At 52.1% G+C, this 18,970-nt stretch overlaps 1 protein-coding gene across 6 annotated transcripts in view; it reads left to right on the forward strand.

The window, feature by feature from the left end:
• Positions 1 to 10,072: 10,072 nt before the first annotated feature.
• The window catches only part of CHST15 (carbohydrate sulfotransferase 15), a 99,485-nt gene continuing 90,587 nt past the window's right edge, over positions 10,073 to 18,970 (forward strand). For 5 of the 6 annotated variants that reach the window (XR_009497967.1, XR_009497966.1, XR_009497969.1 and 2 more), the window contains exon 1: positions 10,073 to 10,274. The gene's annotated coding sequence lies outside the window, so the exon portion shown is untranslated. Of the gene's footprint in view, positions 10,275 to 11,367; positions 11,398 to 18,970 lie in introns of those variants that run through there. The other variant, XM_059899958.1, reaches the window with a different exon arrangement.

Below are 18,970 nucleotides of genomic sequence, written 5' to 3' on the forward strand. Positions count from 1 at the left end.
GGTTTAGTAGGGAAAGCACTGGCCTTGGATTGAATCCTTCCTTTACAGTTTGGACTTCTTAGCTGAGTCCTTGGGCAAGAACCTTTCTCTTTCTGAGACTACTGCTTCTTTATAAAATGGTGCATTAATATGTCGCATATGGATCTTTAAGAGTTAGGTACAGGGGCCCAAAGGACTGGACGAATGCAAAAGTGTCTGTAAATTGTAAAGCCCTAGAAGTACTCCAGGTATGATTTTTTTTTTTTTTTTTTGGTGCTGTTGTTACCGTGGCCTCTACCGGGGGCAGGTCCCGACTGAGGTCAGGCAGCGGCTTGTGGGACCTTGCTTATTTGTGTTAGGCTTTTAGCAGAGACTGGGGACAGCTCCTTCACTGGGGCTTAACAGAAAAAAAAAGACAAAAACTGGTTCTGTTGTTCCCTTCACATAATTAATATTCCAAATAAGAATCATGCAGTCGTTTCTATGAATATTTGATTCCTTGACTCCTCGAATATCAGCTTAGCTCTCTGGCTGATTTGAAAGAAGAAATAATTGTTTTTACACCGACCCGGACAGACCAGCAGCTGTAGGCCCTGATCACGGCCAGAGGAGGGATGACTTAGTTTGGTTGACAAGATACATTGTACAAATGTCTGCATCCTGGTTCCTGAAGGGGGAGAAGCACACTTGGCTCCTTTTGAGGTGAGCATCGAAGGGGTGGACTTCGGGGGTCCTGGGCCCCTGTGAAGCAGGAGGGAAGCCCGGCAAGAGGCTGGTTTCAGGGGAGCCCCATGACAGGACACCCAGGACTCACAGAGACCCAGCCTTGCGGGGAGATCAGTGGCAGTGGATGGAGAAGGCGGCTTATCTCCGATGCAGCCCCCAGTGGGCACCTGTGGAAAAATAGTTCCTCCCTCAACTAGGCGCAAAGACAGTGGGTCCTCCCAACTCAGGAAAGAGGGACAGCAGGCCTGCATATACTGCAGCGCACACGGGTCTCTGGGTCCAGACCCTTCTCACTTCTTGACTCCTTCCTCCCAGAATTCTCCCTCCTGCAGGCCAACCAGAGGCCAGATACATCACAACTACCATGATACAGGCTGGCTTGGCCAGGCAAAAAAGGGAATACACGAGAAATGACAAACTGCTCTGAGGATTGTAATCGTAACATTGTCATCTGAGAATGCTCACAGTCTTTGGCGTGTGCCGCTGGTGTGTAAGTAAGCAAATCGGGAGTGAGGTGACTGGTGGCCCCTGAAGCTCCTGGAGGAGACCCCTGACTGAGTGCTCCAGCCTTTTCAGAGCTAACCTTCTGGATGGGACTCTTAGGTGACATCTGGTCCATTTCTGGGTTGGGGGGGGTACCCCAAACAGAGCACTGATTCAAGGGGCAATGGGCCCCACCCCATCTCCTGCTCTATTTGCAAAGCTGTGTGCCTTTGGGCAACTATCTGAGCCTCAGTTTTCTGACTTGTAAAATGGGATGATAACCTCTTAGCGCCTCCCAGACCTTCACAGAAACAGCTTGCTGAAGCGTCAGGAGACATTGATACAGAGCTACGGAAGTGGTAGCCTGTGGACATCTCTCCTGCAATCTGAATGGGTTGGTTCCCACTGTGCCATATAATTTTTTTCTCTGATTTAGTTGCCAATCCAAGATTACTTTTAAAATTGAGCTATTTCACAATAAAACTCAGATTTCTGGCTCCCATTCCCCACTTAGCAGGAGCTGAGACCCAGCTATCTCCTTGGATGGGTGTGTGTGCTCCACAGTGCCCCAGACCCCACCCTTCCCCATTGCCCACCTCTCGTCCCCTCAACACTGTCTCGGCAGGAAGGAATGTGCACGGCCCCCAGCAGAGTGCCTGGCAACAGGCAGGTGTGCAAGGAACATCCTCTTCCCCTGTCTCTGTGCAGCCGTGAGGCCAGGAGAGCACCCTGTATTCCCGGGGAGGGACTGGTCCTACTCTCTCCCCTTCCCTCCCCTGTGGCCATGGTATAGCCAGGCAGTTGGCACATCTCCTTGCTCTGCCTGTGTCCTTGGGAAACTGGGGTGGGTTGGAGACCAGGTCACTGCAAAGTGCCAGGAAGTCATCAGGCCTACCTCACGGTTGACCAGAAGGGCCCACAGCTCACTTCTAGATGGATGGACTTGCCGTGATGCCAGCCTCTTCTTAGTTCCACTGATGTGGGTTAGGCCTTCAAGTCGTGCCTTGGCTGAGTACCTCGCATCTCAACCTCCTCAAATGTTCAGGATACCTGAGACTTAGGAGATAAAAAAGCTACCTGCAGTCTCCTCTGAGACCTGGGGATGGGAGAATGGCCTTCATTAGACATTCATTTAAGGTGTGGAGGCCCCCAGGCTCTTTCCCAGGGTCAGCTTGCGGTTGGGGAATGAGCAATGCTTTGGGTCTTGAGTCTTGAGTGGGGAGGGGAGTGAGATTTGGAGAAGAGGTTCAGGTGCCAAGGTCAGAGGAGGGCAAACTCGGAGCCCAAGCTTTCTTCACCTAAGGGATTCTCCCTGGTGGCCTGGGCTGTTCCTCTCCACCCTCTGACCCCTCCCCATCCACACCCCCTCTCTGCACACACACAGTCACAGTCTGGGACACTGCAGGGTCCAGAGGGGCCTCAAGAGCTTGTCCAGACCACAGGGGACTTTTAGGGATACATGGACAAGGCATTAAATACAATGGAGATGCTTACTGGGAAAGTTATATCAGAAGGATTTAAAGAAAATTGTTAAGTCCTCTTAAAAACTATCCCAGTGAGAAAGCTCACTGGGTCCTAGTCCTTAAACTCTGACACTTGCTAATTTTCCTAACAGGGAGTATTAACAGGGAGAAAACACCTCTCAGTACCTGGCTGGAATTTAACCACTTTGTTGTTGTTTTTTTTTAAATTATATTTAATTTTTGACAAAGTTTTATGGTGAATGATAGTGGTTTTTCCATTCATAAGGAAATAACTCATCTTTTATAAGAATAGTTTTTAAACTCTTTTTACTGTGGGGCTTTCCAAACACAGACCAGAAATAGAGATGGGTGCCCAACACCCCACCTTCCAGCTCCAACCGTCATCAGCCTGTGGCCAGTGCCATTTCTCTGTGCCCCACACTCTTCCCACACCCCATTATTGAAGCAACTCCCAGCCACCTTACAGCTTCATCTGTATATATTTCAGTATGTAAATTGCTTCTATGTGAGCATATTGAAAGAACGTGGTAAGTGAATCACTGTTCCAGATAAAGCAAAATCTGAGAGCACCCTGGGTGACTGGGGGTTGGAGACGCTTGTGCAGGCCAGCTTCTTATGGAGTGCATGAGGAAGCTGCCCCCCCCCCCCCGGGCCCCTGCCCCAGCACTGGCACAGGCTTGACACTTGGTTTTCCCTGTCTGTGTCCTTTTAGACTGTGAGCCTCTAGAGGGCAGGGCTGCTGTTCTGGGAGCTCATGAGTGGTGTCCCTGGACCCACTCGGGAAATGTTCCCTGAAGAAGTGATGCGGGCAAGAGCAGCTAGCCTTTTGGATTTCCTGACACTGATGTGTGGTAGGCTGAATTTTAAATGACCCCCATCACCTTTGCTCCCAGTGTTATGCCTATGAATGTGTAGGTTACATGGCAAAAGGGACCTTGCAGATGTAGTTAAGGCTACTAATCAGTCGACCTTAAGATAAGGAGATTATCCTGCATTATGAATATCTTGGATTCTCCTTGGTGGGCTCAGTGTAATCACAGAAGCCCTGAAGAGGCAGAAGAGAAGGCAAAGGGGTCCCAAGAGCAAGAAGGACTTGAAATGCTGTTGCTGTTTCACAGGTGGAGGAGGCCACGTGAGGAGAAATGAGGGTGGCCTCTGAGAGTAGAGACCAAACCCAAGCCAACACCGAGCAAGGAAGCGAGGGTCTCAGTAACCACAAAGAAATGAATCCTGCTAACAACGTGAATGGGCTTGGAAGTACTTTCTCCGCAGGACCTGCAGATAAGAACCCAGGCTTGCTGTCCCCTTGATTTTATTCTGGTGAGACCTGAAGCAGAGAACCCAACAGACATCTGACCCACAGAACCATGATGTAGTTAGTAGGTGTTGTTTTAAGACACCGGGTTTGGGGTAATTTGTTACACAGCTATAGAAGACTGATGCAGATAGTGAACAGATCACCTTCTGTCACTTCTCATGATGGGTAATCAAGATTCTAATGACACTTTGGAGAGGGCTTTGTCCCAAGAGATAATCCAGTTCCACCCCCATGTCATGGGCAGGGATGTAAGGCCTGGGGAGGAGAAGGGGCCACACTCATACTGGGTTTTAATGTCATCAAAGAAACTTCTAAGGAAGCAACTTCTCTCTAGTTAATCCTCCATCCAAGAGCAGATAGTCCCTGGGAATGTTTCATGATGCCATTGTCCCAGAACTCATCTCAGAACGACCATATCTGTTGTCCCTGAGCCACTTTGGGAAGCAGTGGGAAAGGCGCTGATGGGTGTGTGAGAACTGGGAAGGGAGACAGAGGCACAGCTGTGGGGCCTTGGCCCCTGCCTGGCAATGTGGACTGGACTCACCTTTGGGTGCAGTGGAGGTATTACAGGTGTTTTATTATGGGGGCTGACATGCTCAGATTGTGTGTTGGAAAGATGCTGGCTATGCGTGTAGAAAGAACCAGTTAGTGGAGGTCAAGGAAAGGAAGCAGAGAGTGTAGCTAAAGGCTACTGCAACAGGCCCAAGGGAGAGGAGAGATGTGTCCAAACTAGTGGTTCTCAGACTCCAGTGGGTATGGAGTGGGGGAGGGTTGTTAAACATACAGATCCCCAGATACAACCCCCAGAGTTTCAGATCCTGGGGCCTCACCCCAGACCCACTGAAATGGAATCTCTGGTACTGAAGCCCAGGAATCTGCATTTTAAAAACACCCCAGGCTTCTAAGATCGGCAGGGTTGAGAAGATGACGGTGGCTAATGGGAGCTGGGGGTAAAAGAGCCAAGAGCTAAGGATGACCCTGGGGTCTCTGCCTCAGGCACCTGGGCAGGTGTGTGGTGGGGACATTCAGAGAGCCAGGGGTTGTGAGGAGTGAAGCAGGTCTGGGTTGAACCCAGCAGCAAAGCTGGGCAGGAAAGGGGTGCAAATCACCAACAGCTGCTTGGAGCCTCTGAGTGTGGGTGTGTCATTCCCCTCATCCTCCCAAGCAGGGCTTTGTAACATGTGACTGCATTAAATGCTCAACCAGGAAAATGAAACGTGTTTAGAAGGCTCAGGTATTTCACAGCTAGGGCAGGCAATGCTGCTCTAAATTTACTAAAAGTCAACAGCTCATTTTTGCTGTTGGGTGGGTTGGAGATTTTATGACAGAAGCGAGTAAGTGAAAATGCTACCAGCTGTAAACTTTATCTTATTGGCGAAATGTCTATTATGCAGCTAAAAACATCCAGTTAATAGGCCATGCCCGCCAACAGTTGGCAGCAACGGTCTTAGGTGGTGATAACAATGACATTACGTCTCTTTCATCACCTGTAGGTTCTTTTTATCACCAATTACTGGCCATACACTCACTCGTGCAGGATAAAGAGGTGAAGATGCTGTCATCACTAAAACCACTTAGAGTCTTCATCTGATTTTCCCTCAGAGGTTTCTGCCTGTGCTTTTCGGATCCCCAGTCTTCATTGGTGGGGAAGGCATTTGATTTTAGAAAATAATTTGGTGGACAAGTCGCTAATCAAGCCAAGAAATTCCAACTGGCTCATTCACTGGATGTGTCCGTTGTGCCAGGCTCTGAGCTAGGGGCTGGGAATACAGAGACTTACCCGACCCTGTTCTTGCCCTCAAAGGGCTTACAGATTTCCCTGGAGGGAACTCAAAATAGAGTTCTAAAACCTTCCAGCTGTGGCAGCATCTTTAGAGTAAGTGAACTGACCCCTGCGGGGGACCCCGTTAGAATAGGCAACGCTCGTGTAAACACACCCATTCCGACGTTTGTTTAAAACTGGCCCCATTGCTTTCTTCACTGAAGTTTCGATACAGAGTTGAAGTCTGCAGCTTTAAGGAATTTGTTATTATCCTAAATCTGGTTGAGGTTTTGGACCGAGTGTAGGAAATTTTCACAAGAACCTAAATTTCACGTTGATTTGTGATGGATTAGCATACCAAAATTGGCTTCAAGTGCACTTAATGGATGCATTACTGCAGAAGGGATCTGTCTAACCACAGTATTTTTAAATTTATGAAATTGAAATGCACTTCAGGTTACTGAGCAGTCTAAATTCGTCAAAGTCACAGGGCTGGAAGCAGGTCGCTGCTGGTGGCAGAGATCTGAAGCCAGGTCCAACGAAACAAATTGGAGAGCCTGTGCACTGATCCCCAGGGGCCCCATGGCCCTCACGTGCAGCCCTTTCCAGCACAGGAACTCTGACTCTGGCAGTCCCCACCCCCCAATGCCGTCCCCTTGGAAACAACCTGGAGTTGGGGAATAAGCTGAATGTGAATTGAACTTCATCCCAGTCTCTGCTAAAGTGTTAACTGAAAATTAAGGCGTTAGCTGAAAACTAAGTCCTCTGACATGTAAAAGGGCCATTCCATTCTAACAGAAGTTTCTTGGAAGACCCCGAATGCTCTGGTTTTAATGCTCACATGGTGGAATGACCAAAGGCAAGGTTGCGGCTGTTGAGTTGGGGCTTGTAATGAGCAGTGCCCATGGCCCGACCTTATCTCCTTTCCCCTTAAGTGGTCTGTTGTCCCCACTTTCAAATTACTGGGCCAGTTCCTTGCACTGTGATTCCCATCCCTTAATCCCTTTAACATGAACTTCCAACAGCAATGCCTCTTGAATCAACAGCTTTAGAAGATGCCAGAGCCGCAGCTTTCAAGGTCCTTCTCCCCTCCAGGTGGGGAAACTGAGGGTCAGAGAGGGGCTCAAGGGCTTACAGACAGCTGATGGCAGAAGCAGAACTTGGGTCCCCCAAGCTTCAGTATTTCTTAAGCAAATTGCACATAAGACGCCTGGAGATTGACACAGCGGTGTTTACTGCTTTATTCTCACTACGCTTATCTGATGGGTGTGCCCACCATGAACTTGAATTCACTGGCACGAGTGCACACTAAAGGTATAGGAGTGGGCTTTGGTCTTTTCCTATGTTGTTTTGTTTCCTGAGCCTCAGTCTCCTCACCTGAAAAATGGGGATTAAATAATATTGGCTCACAAGGCTGTTGTGAAGGTCAAATGATGTAGCACGGGGAAGTACTTAGCAGTGTTTGTCACATGGTGGGGATCTGTAGGTCTCCATCCTTAGGAGGGTTTGGAGACTTAATCATCTTAGTGGCTCCAACATTCACTCCAGTGTGTGGCACAGAGCAGAGGTTCAGGGAGTGTCTGTTGAATGAATGAATGAATGAATGAATGTAACTTGGGGATCATGGCAGGTCCCTGGTCTTCCAATTTTCTGATGTGCTTGCATTCTCATAGAATCTTTACTCAAGTAATACTTGTTCATTAATTCAATTAACCAGTTCAATAACAGTTCTTATGTGACTATTATATGCAAAACCACTTTCAGTAATATTGATTACTAATAATAGCTAATATTTCTGAGCTCTTACTAGGTCCTAAGAATTATGCTTAATGTTTTTCAAACACTGTATCATTAGTCTTCACACCAGCCCACTGAGGGAATGTATCAGTCAGCCACTTCCACAATAATGCTATGTAACAAAATTTCCAACATTCAGTAGCTTGCAACAAGCATTTCCCCCTTGTTCATGTGTTTGTAGGTCAGCTGAGGCAGTTCTGAATCCAGGCTGGGTCACTTGGCTCCAGGCTGCAAGTTGAGTTCAGGTCTGCTCCACGTGTGTTTATTCTGGAGCCTTGCTGGAAGAGGCAGCAGCTTCTCAGGATGTGTTCTTCTCATTATGGATCCAAAGCACAGGAGAGCAAGCCCAGCCCTGCAACACATGTCAAGCCTCTGATTCAGTCACATTCTTCAAAATCTCATTGTCTAAAGCAAGTCATATGACCAAGTCCAAAGTCAAGGGATGGGGAAGCACATTCCATGTGCTATGAGGCTGTGACAAGATGTAGAAGCGTAATACCCCCATGGGGTCAATAATTCAATTTACTGCTTGTAGGGGCTATTATAGGCCCCAGACTGAGGCAACGAAAGAAGTGACTTGCCCAAGGTCACTCAGCTCGTTGGTGTCAGCAGTAGGGGTTGAAGCCAGACAATTTAATTCCAGAATTATGGAGGCCTACGTGTGCATATGGTGAGGGGATATTTGTTTTCTTAAATTACTTGTATTTTTTTTACCCATTAGTTGCCAGTGTCATGTTGGCACCAGCCTCTCTCACAGTTACCCATCCATCTACTCACCCACCCACTCACTCACATGTCTGGCCTTTGGGTATTCTCTCAACTCTCCAGAATAAAAGACTCAAGGGCAATTCTTGGGTGATTTTTTGAAATTAATGTTGAGGGGAAAAATTGCCATCCAGTTAATCTCAGGCACGTATATAAATACCTTTAGAAAGTCCCTGGTGGAATTCATATCAAAGCCGCACCGTGATTTTACTTAAAAACAGTTTGTTCTGAGTCAACTGAGATTTCTGACACCTGAATCTGAAAGTGATCTGGGTGGGCCCTGCGCTGTCTCCACAACGGAGTGGTGTGTTTACTTGGAGGGAGGAGAGGAAAGACGAGGTGTGTGTGGCTGTGGAATACGGTTCCACACACGCTTACGGGAGGGGATTTCCTCCTCCGTGTTTCCATAGAACCTTCCCTGTGTTTGTTTAAACCCATTGCACACTCTGGTCTGACAGCTGCCTGGCCCAGGGCCTTCCTTGCAGAAGCATGCACAACCAACCTTCTTTAACAGCACCCTGCACTGTGTCCCCCGAGGCAATTACTTGAGTATATAAACCTTACTGAAAGGCAGGCTTTTCTTGGGAACTAATAAATAAGCCCCAAAGCCACAACGTGGGTAAGACCTTGAAAAATGGCATCATCATCTATTGGGAATTGTGAACCCTGCAAAAAGCAGCTCATTGTATTTTCAGAAAAAGCTTTTTGTTTAAAAAAATAATAATGAACAAAACCCACCAAGTGGAGTCTATATGGAAAAAGCAATCTAGTCTGAGATTCTAAGGCTGGTCTCTTTGCTGCATTTATCTTTCTTCGTAGACTTTATGTAAGAGGCATTGTGTGCAGGAAAACAAGATACCGTTTTGAAGAATTCCCGTCTCATCCCAGCTTTCCATCTGCAGTTATAATCCTCTGATTGTGACCTCTGCATCAGTTGAGCAGAAGTTTATGACCTCAGGATGGGTTATAGTTTCGGGGTGGGTGGGTGGTGGTGAAATGAAGCCTCAAGCAATAAAAGTCACGTATTTCCAGAAAGAGAGGAAAGGGGGAAAAGGCACCCTCAGGACGCATCCCTCAGCGGTGTGCCAGCGCTTGACATTTATGGAGCATTTTAGCTCCACTCTTGGTTGCTTTGTTGCTTTGAGGACAAGATGCTGGACTGTAGCCATGGGGACACGGGCAGGCAAAAGGCTATGTGACTGAGGACAAGGATTTTTTTTTTTTTCTGTCCCTTGGACCTGTTTCCTGAGAGGCTGGGCTTGAGTCGAGTCTTCCAGAATTCAAAGTGTCTTTTCTTTAACTGACGGTATCTTCAGTCAAGAGCCCGGGAGTCGACCACTGGTGCCGCTTCCTTGACCTCGGGCAGCCCAGGTGGTTTCCTGGAGCTGCCGCCCCCCTGGGCCACTGCGGCCGGCCGGGCTCGGGGTCCCGCTGAGCCTTCCCTCACCGTGGAAGCAAACAGGCTGGGCCGAAGAGCCCGGGAGAGCCTTCTCGGGATGCAAAAATACAACAGAGGGCGCGGAACCCACCAGCGCCGTGGCCTTGAGTATCAACGTATGGGCTGGCTCTAGACCGCCAAGTTCGTTAAAAATGTCTCTCGCAGGGGTGTCATTGGCAGACTTTAGGGGTTTCGGTTTTCTTTCTATTTGGAATCACCGCATCGCACAAGCCGTGTTTACTCGGAAGGGGAGGGGGCGGGAACCAAACCCACCGCTCCGCGCACACGCCTTTTTCTCACATTCCAGACTCGAGCTGATGTGTGTCAGCGCGACACGGGGCGGGGGGAGGGTTCTTTTCGGATGTTTCATTCGCCATCCGCACGTCACTCCCAAACTTTTCCTCCCTGCGCTCGGGGAGTCAGGTTGACGCGCCCTGGCTGAGGGGCTCGAGGCGCGGGGCTGGGCGCGCTCCCGCGGAACCCGAGCCGAAGAGGCTCCCGGGCTGGACTCGGGCTTCTCAGGTACAAGTTGGGTGCCAGGCGCGGCGGCGGGGGCGGCGACGAGCGGCGGGTGGGTGTCTGGCTCCGGGCTCCGGCGCCCCTCCGCGTTCTGGCCGGGCAGCGCCGGGGGCGGCCCGGGCTGGGCGTAGGGAGTCCGGGCTGGCGGAGGCTGCGCGCAGCCTCACTCCCCGCGGCGCTCCCGGCGCGGCGGCAGCGGCGGCGGCGGCGACGACGGCCCAGGCAGACAATGAACTTGCGAGCGCGCGGAGCCGAGGCAGGTTTGGGCCCCGCGACCCTCGGCCCAGTCTCCCCGAGGCAACCGCGGCCCCCAGCGGAGGGCGTCCCCTCGCCGCCGGTTCTGGCCGCGCTCTGGGCGCTCCGCGCGCTGGGGACCCCGCGGGAAGGGTCGCACGCCCCCCTCCCCGGCTCGGGAAAATGCGGTCGGAGCTCGGGGACGGGGCACTCGGCGGCAGGGTGGTGGCGCTGCGGACAGCCGGAGGCCGGCGGGGGGCGCACGCCACAGGGCACGCACGGGCCGGCTGTCCAGGAGAACGACCCCAGGAGTCGGAATCGGGGCGGCGCGCTGCAGGCGGAGGACCGACGGACCGACAGATCCGTGCTTTCTCCTTAAGAGCGCGCTTTGGGTGGGGATGGGGGTGGGGGTGGGGGTGGGGGTGGGGATTCTCCAGCCATGCGCTCCGCTTCCCGGCGCACTTCTGGGAAGTTTCCAGGCGCGGCCCGGGGCAGGTAGGTGTGCATCTGCCACTCTCTCCCGGACTCCGGTTCAGAATCGCCTCCTCGCCCCGGCTCCAGTCCCGCGGCCGCACAGGGAGGGGAGGCCTGGGGGGTGGGGTGTCCCAGGCGCCGAAGCCTGTGGGACCGGGTTCCGGGAGGGGGACCGCGGGGGCGGGCCTGGGAGGAGACGGGGGCGCGGCGAGGCCCGGGGCGGCTTGAACTTTTGCCCCCCGCTCCCTCTTCCTTCCTCCCCAACCCCCGGCCCTCTGCCCCCTCCCAGCGCCCCGCCGCAGCTCAGGAGGCGGCGTGACTCCGGAGTAGCCGGCGCTTCCCGGCGGCGGCGGCGGCGGCGGCGGCGGCGGCGGCGGCGTCCCCGGCCGGCCTGGGCGCGGCGAGCCGAGCGCTGCAGGTCTGAGCCGAGTGGCGCGGCGGGGCGGCCGGGCGGTGGGGCTGCGGGGTGACGAAGCTGTGGGGAGCCGGGGTGGCAACGGCCCCTGCGCGGGGGCGACGCTGCCGATCGTGATGGAGCGCGAGTCTTTTGGGTTGTGTGTGCGGGTGGAGAGGACTCGGCGGCCGTGGGCGGATGGCGGGCGGCTCGTGGCGCAGTTGGCCCCCTTGGAGCCCCCTAGGGTCTTGGGATGGAGGCGCCCGGGAGAAGGGAACCTCGCCTTTGGGGGAATGAATGAAGAGCTGTGGAAGCGCCTTCCGACTCCTCCGGGCGAACGGATTGGCCGGCGCGCGCGCTTGTGTGTGCGCGTGTGTTTAGGATTTGGAGCCGCCGGGGTCCAGGGCGCGGCTGCTTGACCGCCCCGTCGCGGTCCTGGTGCCCAGGTTGCCCGTCTGCCTTGCGCCCGGGGTCGGCCCGCGGGGCTGGCGCGGCGGGTGTGGACTGAAGGCTGGGGCTCGGGTGCCGGCTGTAGGCAGCTGGACGTCCGCGCCTCGAGCAGGGAGGTTCGAGAAGGAGGCGGCAAAGGTTGGGGCTGAGACTCGCTACTCCGGCCCCCGTTTTCCGGTTCCCCGAGGCCCTTCGCTGCATTCACGTTGGGTGAGTTGATGGCACGGAGTTTTGGGGAATGAAGTTGTATGTCCAGGAAGCCGCAGGACGCCCCGGGAAGGGATGTGGCGCGCTGTTCTGTGAGGCTGAGCCGAGGGGTTCGCAGGGCCCCAGCTCCTCTTTATCAGCTGCGGTTCCTAAGAGGGCAGCCAGCCGGTGTTGGAGCAGAAAGCAGCCCAGGAGCACGTGCACCCGCTGAGGCGCCCAGGTGGAAACTGAGGCCTGGAGATTTGCCCCAAGTTCCTCTAGAACCTCGCACACCATTTTCCATGCCCAGCTTTCCTACTCCCGCCCCCCTCCCAAATGGTGCAAAATCAGGAACTCTCCCTTCCAGAACGTGGCACTTATTAATTTTACCAACTGTATGTTGAATCAGGCTGTCTTGAGGTGCAAATCATATATGATTTTGTTTAAAATAGCATGGGAATAAAAATGCCTTTTTATTAGGTAGTTTTTAATCAAATACGTTTTTCTCTCTAATACTCCTGAAAGATTGGCAGGAAAATGTTTTCCTTGCCTCCTGCTGCATGGGGAAACTGAGCCAGCAAGGTGAAGCAGCTTGCCGTGGTCTCTCTCTCTCAGTGCATAGGTGCGTGGTTGAGCCAGAAGTGGAGCTGCAGGGCTCTTCTTCCCTCCCAGGTCCAGCTCCCCGGGAGAACCATTTCTAGGGCCCTCTGAAGGAAATTCAATAATGTTTCTGTGTTTTTTCTCCCTGGGTATTGCATGACTGCGGTGAGCAGGGTTAATTCATCCAGGATATTGTGTGTGGGAGGTGGAGAGGCAGGTTTGTCCGTAGTGGGTCCCACGTGAGCCTTGCTTTTCTCTGATGCTTAGATGGCCAGGCATCGCAGCGCTGTCACTGTGGATGCCACGAGGGCTCTGTGTCTGCACCTTTCTTCTCCTCTGTTGCTGCTGCGCCTGGCCAGAAGAGGTGAGGAATTTGATTTTCCGCTGGCCTGAAGGAGAGAAGATTAATCCCTGCATCTGGAAGGGGCTATGTTTACAGGAAAGTTTGGGAGAGGTTGGGAAGTGGACTCTGCTTATTTGGTGTCTGGAGAAAGAGCAGAAAAGAAACTCCAAGTCAACCAGCTGGGCCACGGGAGCCCCAGGCTCTTGGAACCTGCACTAGCAGAAGCTTTAGGTTAGGGCTGGGTTGTGATTAGATTGTGGCTGTCCGAGGCCACCTAGGGCCTGGCTGGAGGTGGCCGGCTAGCATCCGCCTAGCATCTGCCAGCATCCGCCTGGCATCTGCCGATGGCATGGCTAGCATCTGCATCCGGGCTAGCTCCAGGGGATGGGGAGAGGGGAGACACTCCGGGGCTGCCCTGGGCAGGTGAGCACATGCCCTACCTAAAGAGGGCAGCTTTGACTCAGCTCCAGCCAGTTAGGGGAAAAAAAAAATCGACTTGACAGGTCTTGTTACTTTTCAAGAGAATTCTCGAGCCTGGACATTTAAGTGTGGGCTCCAGTTCTGCAAGTAGGGGGTGGGGTCAGTGCTCTGCCAGGAGGTCTGAAGCTTGACATCTGGCCCTGTGTGTGTGTACTGGGGAGGGCGTCCCACTATCAGAGACATGTGACACCTGACAGGGCATGGGGATCGCATCTCCCCGAGGCCGAGGGACTGAGAATTGACGGGTGCCCAATGTGCCTGTGGCCATGTGCCTGGCTCCTTCATGTGCTGTGTGTCATGCATCCATTCAATAGCTATTTGATGAATTCTTTTTTTTTTTTTGAATTTTATTTATTTATTTATTTATACAGCAGGTTCTTATTAGTTATCTATTTTATACATATTAGTGTATATATGTCAATCGCAATCTCCCAGTTTATCACACCACCACCACCCCCCTTCCCCCCTTGGTGTGCATACATTTGTTCTCTACATCTGTGTCTCTATTTCTGCCCTGCAAAGCGGTGAATTCTTGTCATGTGGAAAGAGACACCCTGCCTAAAACTTTTCATATCATTTCATTATCAAATAGTACACCATGATAAGACAGAGTCCCAGCCCTTGTAGGAAAGGAGCAGGCAAAAATGCCTGTACCCGATGGACAGATGAACAGCGAGCTGCGTTCAAAGGTGGGCAGGACAGTAAGGCAAGGAAAGTGAGAGGTGGGTTGTGGAGGAGGGGTCTCCTTTTACTGATGTGGAAATTGAGGCTCGGAGCAGTGGGTCTGAAGTCACACAGCCCAGAAGTGGAAAGTCAGCCCAGGTCTCTGATTCTCCAGCTCCTGGGCCGGCTCTTTCATCCCACCCTGCTGGGCTGGAGCCTCTTGGAAACTTCTAGATGAATGGACATTCGCTGTGGTGGGGAGCTCTTGCTTCCTGTCCCTGTATCCAGACCCTGTCCTGGTCCCCAGGTCTCAGCAGGCCCTGGATTGCCAGGTGTCATTTGGGATGCATTTGTATGAGAGAGGAGTTTCCTTAAATTCTAAAAACAGAAACTATTTTGAAACGTAGCTGGCCTGGGAGTGTCACTGTGTGAGCCCTCTGTCACTGGGCATCTCTTTAGCAGCACGTGATTTAGAAGCGACACTTTCAGCCACTGGTGAGAACGGTACACCCACCTGAAAGTCAGGATGCTCAGGTGATGTTGACTGAGTTCCGCCGTGACTGTGTTGCTTTGCTGTGAATCCAGAGCCTGTCTTCTCACTTAGCTAACGACGTACTGGGAGACTGTTTTGACTTGCACAGGGTCTTTCGTTATTGTTCTCAAGTGCTGGGGTCTGATTTCCTTCCTGAGACGCTCATCCTTTAAAATGAAGCACTGGGACGAGATGATTTATGTGTAGACCCGTGTCTTCACAGCATGAAATGAAGTGTAGAGGTGGCAGTTATCTACTGAGTATCCAGTCTCCATATCTAGGAAGAAAAGTAAAGGTTTTGTGTGGATTTGGGCCAATACAGAATATGTATATTTTTTAAGTACGGGGGTTGGGGAGGAAGACATTTGGTCATAACAGCTGTCATTTGCTGGGCCCCTACTGATTCCCAGCTGGCCCTGTGCCAGCCAGGTCAGACAGGTGTCCCCCTTTGTCTCAATCAGAGGGCAGGGAGGCTGTTGGAGATCACAGGGAAGAAGCTTTCAGCCATCCGGATGTGCAGGAGCTAGGAGCACAGAATGACAGTGGAGGAAGGAGGGAAATGGGGCTGGAGGTGGAGAAAAACAGTCGTGGCTCTAGAAGGGGAAGGCGGGCGTGAATCAGCAAGTGGTAAGGGGCGGGGAGGTGGCAGAAGAAAGCAGGTTCTCAGTCTCTGCTGATTTCGAAAAGGATGTACAGGAAACGCGAGCAGCCTCTTTCATCAGCAGCAGCTACATGCAGCATTTACGCCTTCTTCCAGGTGCAGGCCCAGGGCCAGGTGCGTGGGAGCTGAGAGGCAGCACTCAGAGTAGTGGGCGAGGCAGAACTTGTGCAAGTCAGAGTTACACAGTGCTGCCCAGAGCGCGGCAGGAGCCTGGGTTAGCGACTCTGACATTGGAGTGGTCTGGGGCGACTTCACCCCTGGCCTGAGGGCTGGGGGCCTATACATGACAATACCTGCCAGACACTTGCAGTGGTGCCTGGCATACAGTAAGTGCTTAAGAAACATCGGCTTTTGTGGTGTTCTTTAGCTCTAGAGCTCATAACCAGGGACGGGGGACGTCTCTGATCTCTCTGAAATTGCACGTACAGTTTTTTATGTAGATGTGTATATTTCTTGGTGTGTGTGGGGGGTGGAATTCTAGCATATTCTACCTCAGAGGGCTTCTCTGACACCCCGTAAGGCCAGGAGCCCCAGGACACATTGGATTCTAGTCAGGCTGGTTGCTTCACCTCTCTGGGCTATTTCTTCATCTGTGCAAAGAGGGGGCTGGATCCACAGTTGCCCTCTGGGATGCTTCCAGCGGAACGCTGTGGACAGGCTGTAGGTCCGTTTGGCTGTGCTCCTATGAGATGCGCTTAAGCCCAGGGCAGACCCGGAAATGTGCTGGGGTGGCCGGCTTTTGAATGTTACATCTTGAGCGCCACTGCAAGCTTCAAAGAGTCCTGAGCAGGTGTGTGTGGGGGGCCTTTTTGCCGGGGCAGGCTCTCCCTGACACCTATGCTACATTTCTAGAGTTTGTCGTGGTCCAGGCCTTTCAGGTCTCTGAAGAAAGTGAGGCTGGCAGATCCTCAAAAGCAGAGAGTATCATTATAATGGAAACCTGGACACTTTCCAGAATTGTGTTTGTGATAAAAATATTGAAACAGGCAGCCTAGTTACTCAGGTGCCTGCAAAATACCCCAACATGGGCAAATAATTGGATTACAGGGCAGGCACAATTGTTTTTTCCAGTGATATGAGGGAACCTGGTGGTTTCACGTCTTCTCTTGAAATGGGGTATGTGTTTGCTGGCCCTTTTTGCTCCCTGTGGTCGAAAACATAGTGGAGTGGCCTCTGAGGGGGAAAGGGTCTGAGAGTTGGCAATTCTATCCCTCTCGGGGCAGCCCTGGATCTTGGGGGAAGTTCTGTCCCCCTCTGCTGTGCCCTTGTAGGGTGCTGCCCCAAGGGCCGGGGCCTGTGGCACATTTGCTGTGATGTTAGAAGGTGCATTTCAGAGTCTGAGAGGTCTGTGAAGGTGTGTTATTTTCTCACCCCTTGTTGAAAGGGGTCTGGGCAGCTCTGTCTGCCCTTCGTGACACACGTTACTTAACTGACTCGGGCTGGATGAAGTAAGTTCGGCCAGCACCTTCATTTTCCAATCAACCAAATGTTTGGTGCCCATCATGCGGATGTTCTTTTAGCCTGGGTGTTGAATCCTGTATAGACCCTTGGAGGTGGTGGGGTGAGCCTGGGCACCACGTTGACCTGTGTTTGATCATGACCCTGGGCAAGTGGTTTAATCTCCTTGTGCCTTGGTTTCCTCATCTGTAAAGTGGGGTTAATAATCTCTACCTTGTCCTTGTAGTGTAGTTTGAGTACCAGTAGTACAAGTTAGGGTTCAAGGGAGCTCCCCAAACTGAACCCTTCTTTCCTGGCCAAGTTCTGAACCTACTGAGAGAGAGGGGAGGAGAAAGATGGGTGGAGGTAAAAATGCAATGTTTGTTCCCGACTGAAGTAGACAAGGTAGAATGTGATTGAACCGGTGGGCACGTGGGCATCGCAATCCTCAAGTGAGAAGTGGGCAGTTAGGCCGGCTGACCTCCCCTGAGTCACAGGTCGAGTGGGAAAGCGGCAGCCTCTCCCTGGGGCGGCCCCCTTCCTCCACAGGGCAGCCAGCAGGGGGCAGTGCCTACTCTGTGTGGGAAGAGGCAAGGCCAGGCTACCTATGTCTGTCTAGGTCCTCCTTGCACACTCCTGGGATGGGGGTGGATGGACACCACCAGGTGTAGACACAAGTGGTGGTACACAGGTGGCGCTCTCTCCACGAGGAAGGAATCATCAGGAGTGCGCAAGAAGATACCCCCCGATCCCCCACCCCACCTCCACACACAGCAAATAATAAGTACTTAGCCCAGGGCCTGACCCACGGGGGCAGGGGGCAGGGGTTTGGGCCTGGCACGTGGCACCTATTAGGCATAAGTTGATAAGGGCAGCATTAGATATGCAGTTGATAAGGATATTGAGGGGGACATTGAGATTAGGAAGTGAGCCTGTTAACCAGGCCTTGTTATCTGCAGAGCATGGCGGTGATTAGCCAGATTGAGATAATGATTAGCCTTTGTAACACACATGTAATTTACAAGGGGGGGTGTGTGTGCCCGGCGGAGCCACGGGCTGACTGACAGCCTGGTAGCCTGAGTGGGAGAGCCTTTTCTGCCTCCTCTTGGTTCTCCCTCCTGGTTCACCCCAGAGGGGAACTGTGGATCCAGCCCCCTCTTTGCATGGCCTGAACCTTCATCAGCCCCCTGCCCCCCCTCCCATCACCACCTTCGGGAAGCTTTGCCAGTAATTCTTACCATCTCTCCATATCCTCCCATCCAGGTGTTACCATCCTCCTCTGAGCGTCTGCAATTCTACGCTATTGAACTCAACCTACTTTATACCACGTTCTTTCTAGTTTTCCTGGGTGTGGTCCACTCACCCAGGCCCAGCAAGCCTCTCAAGGGTGAGGAGGCTGTCTGGGGGCCCACTTTCACGAGAGACTGTCATTTGTTGAATTAATGCATCAAAAGCCAGCTAGTCCTGGAGAAAGGGCTGTGATGGATTTCTTGTGGGCCTCTGGGTGTGCAGCCAGAAGACAGAAAATATCCCCAATTTGGCAGCATGGTGTAGGAGAGTTAATGCTTGTCACTAAATTTCTGAAGGAGTCAAGAGCCTAATGTAATAACCTTGGATTTCCTGACACTAGATTTTTGGGCTATTAAAAGGCAGTGACCACAGTTCTTTTGTGTCTTGAGAGTCTTGGGGATAAACCTTATGGAATTTTGGTTGGTATTTCAGGAATAGAAGCAGGAGCCATTTATTCAGGAAAGAAATGTGGCGGCCGTTAGTGTTTCTTATGGCCAGTATAAATAGCTCGTCTTTAAGTTCCATGCTCCTTTGTTTGGAATGTAAATATTTGCATTAAAAATATAAAGTATGTCCTGGCACGTATTTATAGGGACCATAATTTCCAAACCAAAAATCAGACTATTGGTCTACAGAGGATTACTGCCTCTGATTCATGAACCTGTTTATATAAAGTCTTCCAAATGTACACACACAGAACCGTATTTGCTTTGTGCACGTAAGGGATCTCCAGGATTACAAGAAAGCAGAGTTGCCCCGGGGAATTGGGTCAAGTAGTTGGGTTTCCCGACAGACACTTATGATCATGCTGTCTGTTAAGTTGCAACCACCCCGGGCAGGGCGAAGTTTTGGCCCAGGTCCCGTGGGACCGGCCGGCTTCTCTGTCCTCAGTTTCCTAGACATCCAGGTGGGAGTTGGCCGCAGCTGGCTCATCTCTGGGTCATGTAACCAGACA

Source organism: Balaenoptera ricei, chromosome 16 (genome assembly GCF_028023285.1).
Source record: "Balaenoptera ricei isolate mBalRic1 chromosome 16, mBalRic1.hap2, whole genome shotgun sequence".
In the NCBI taxonomy this organism is placed as follows: domain Eukaryota; kingdom Metazoa; phylum Chordata; class Mammalia; order Artiodactyla; family Balaenopteridae; genus Balaenoptera; species Balaenoptera ricei.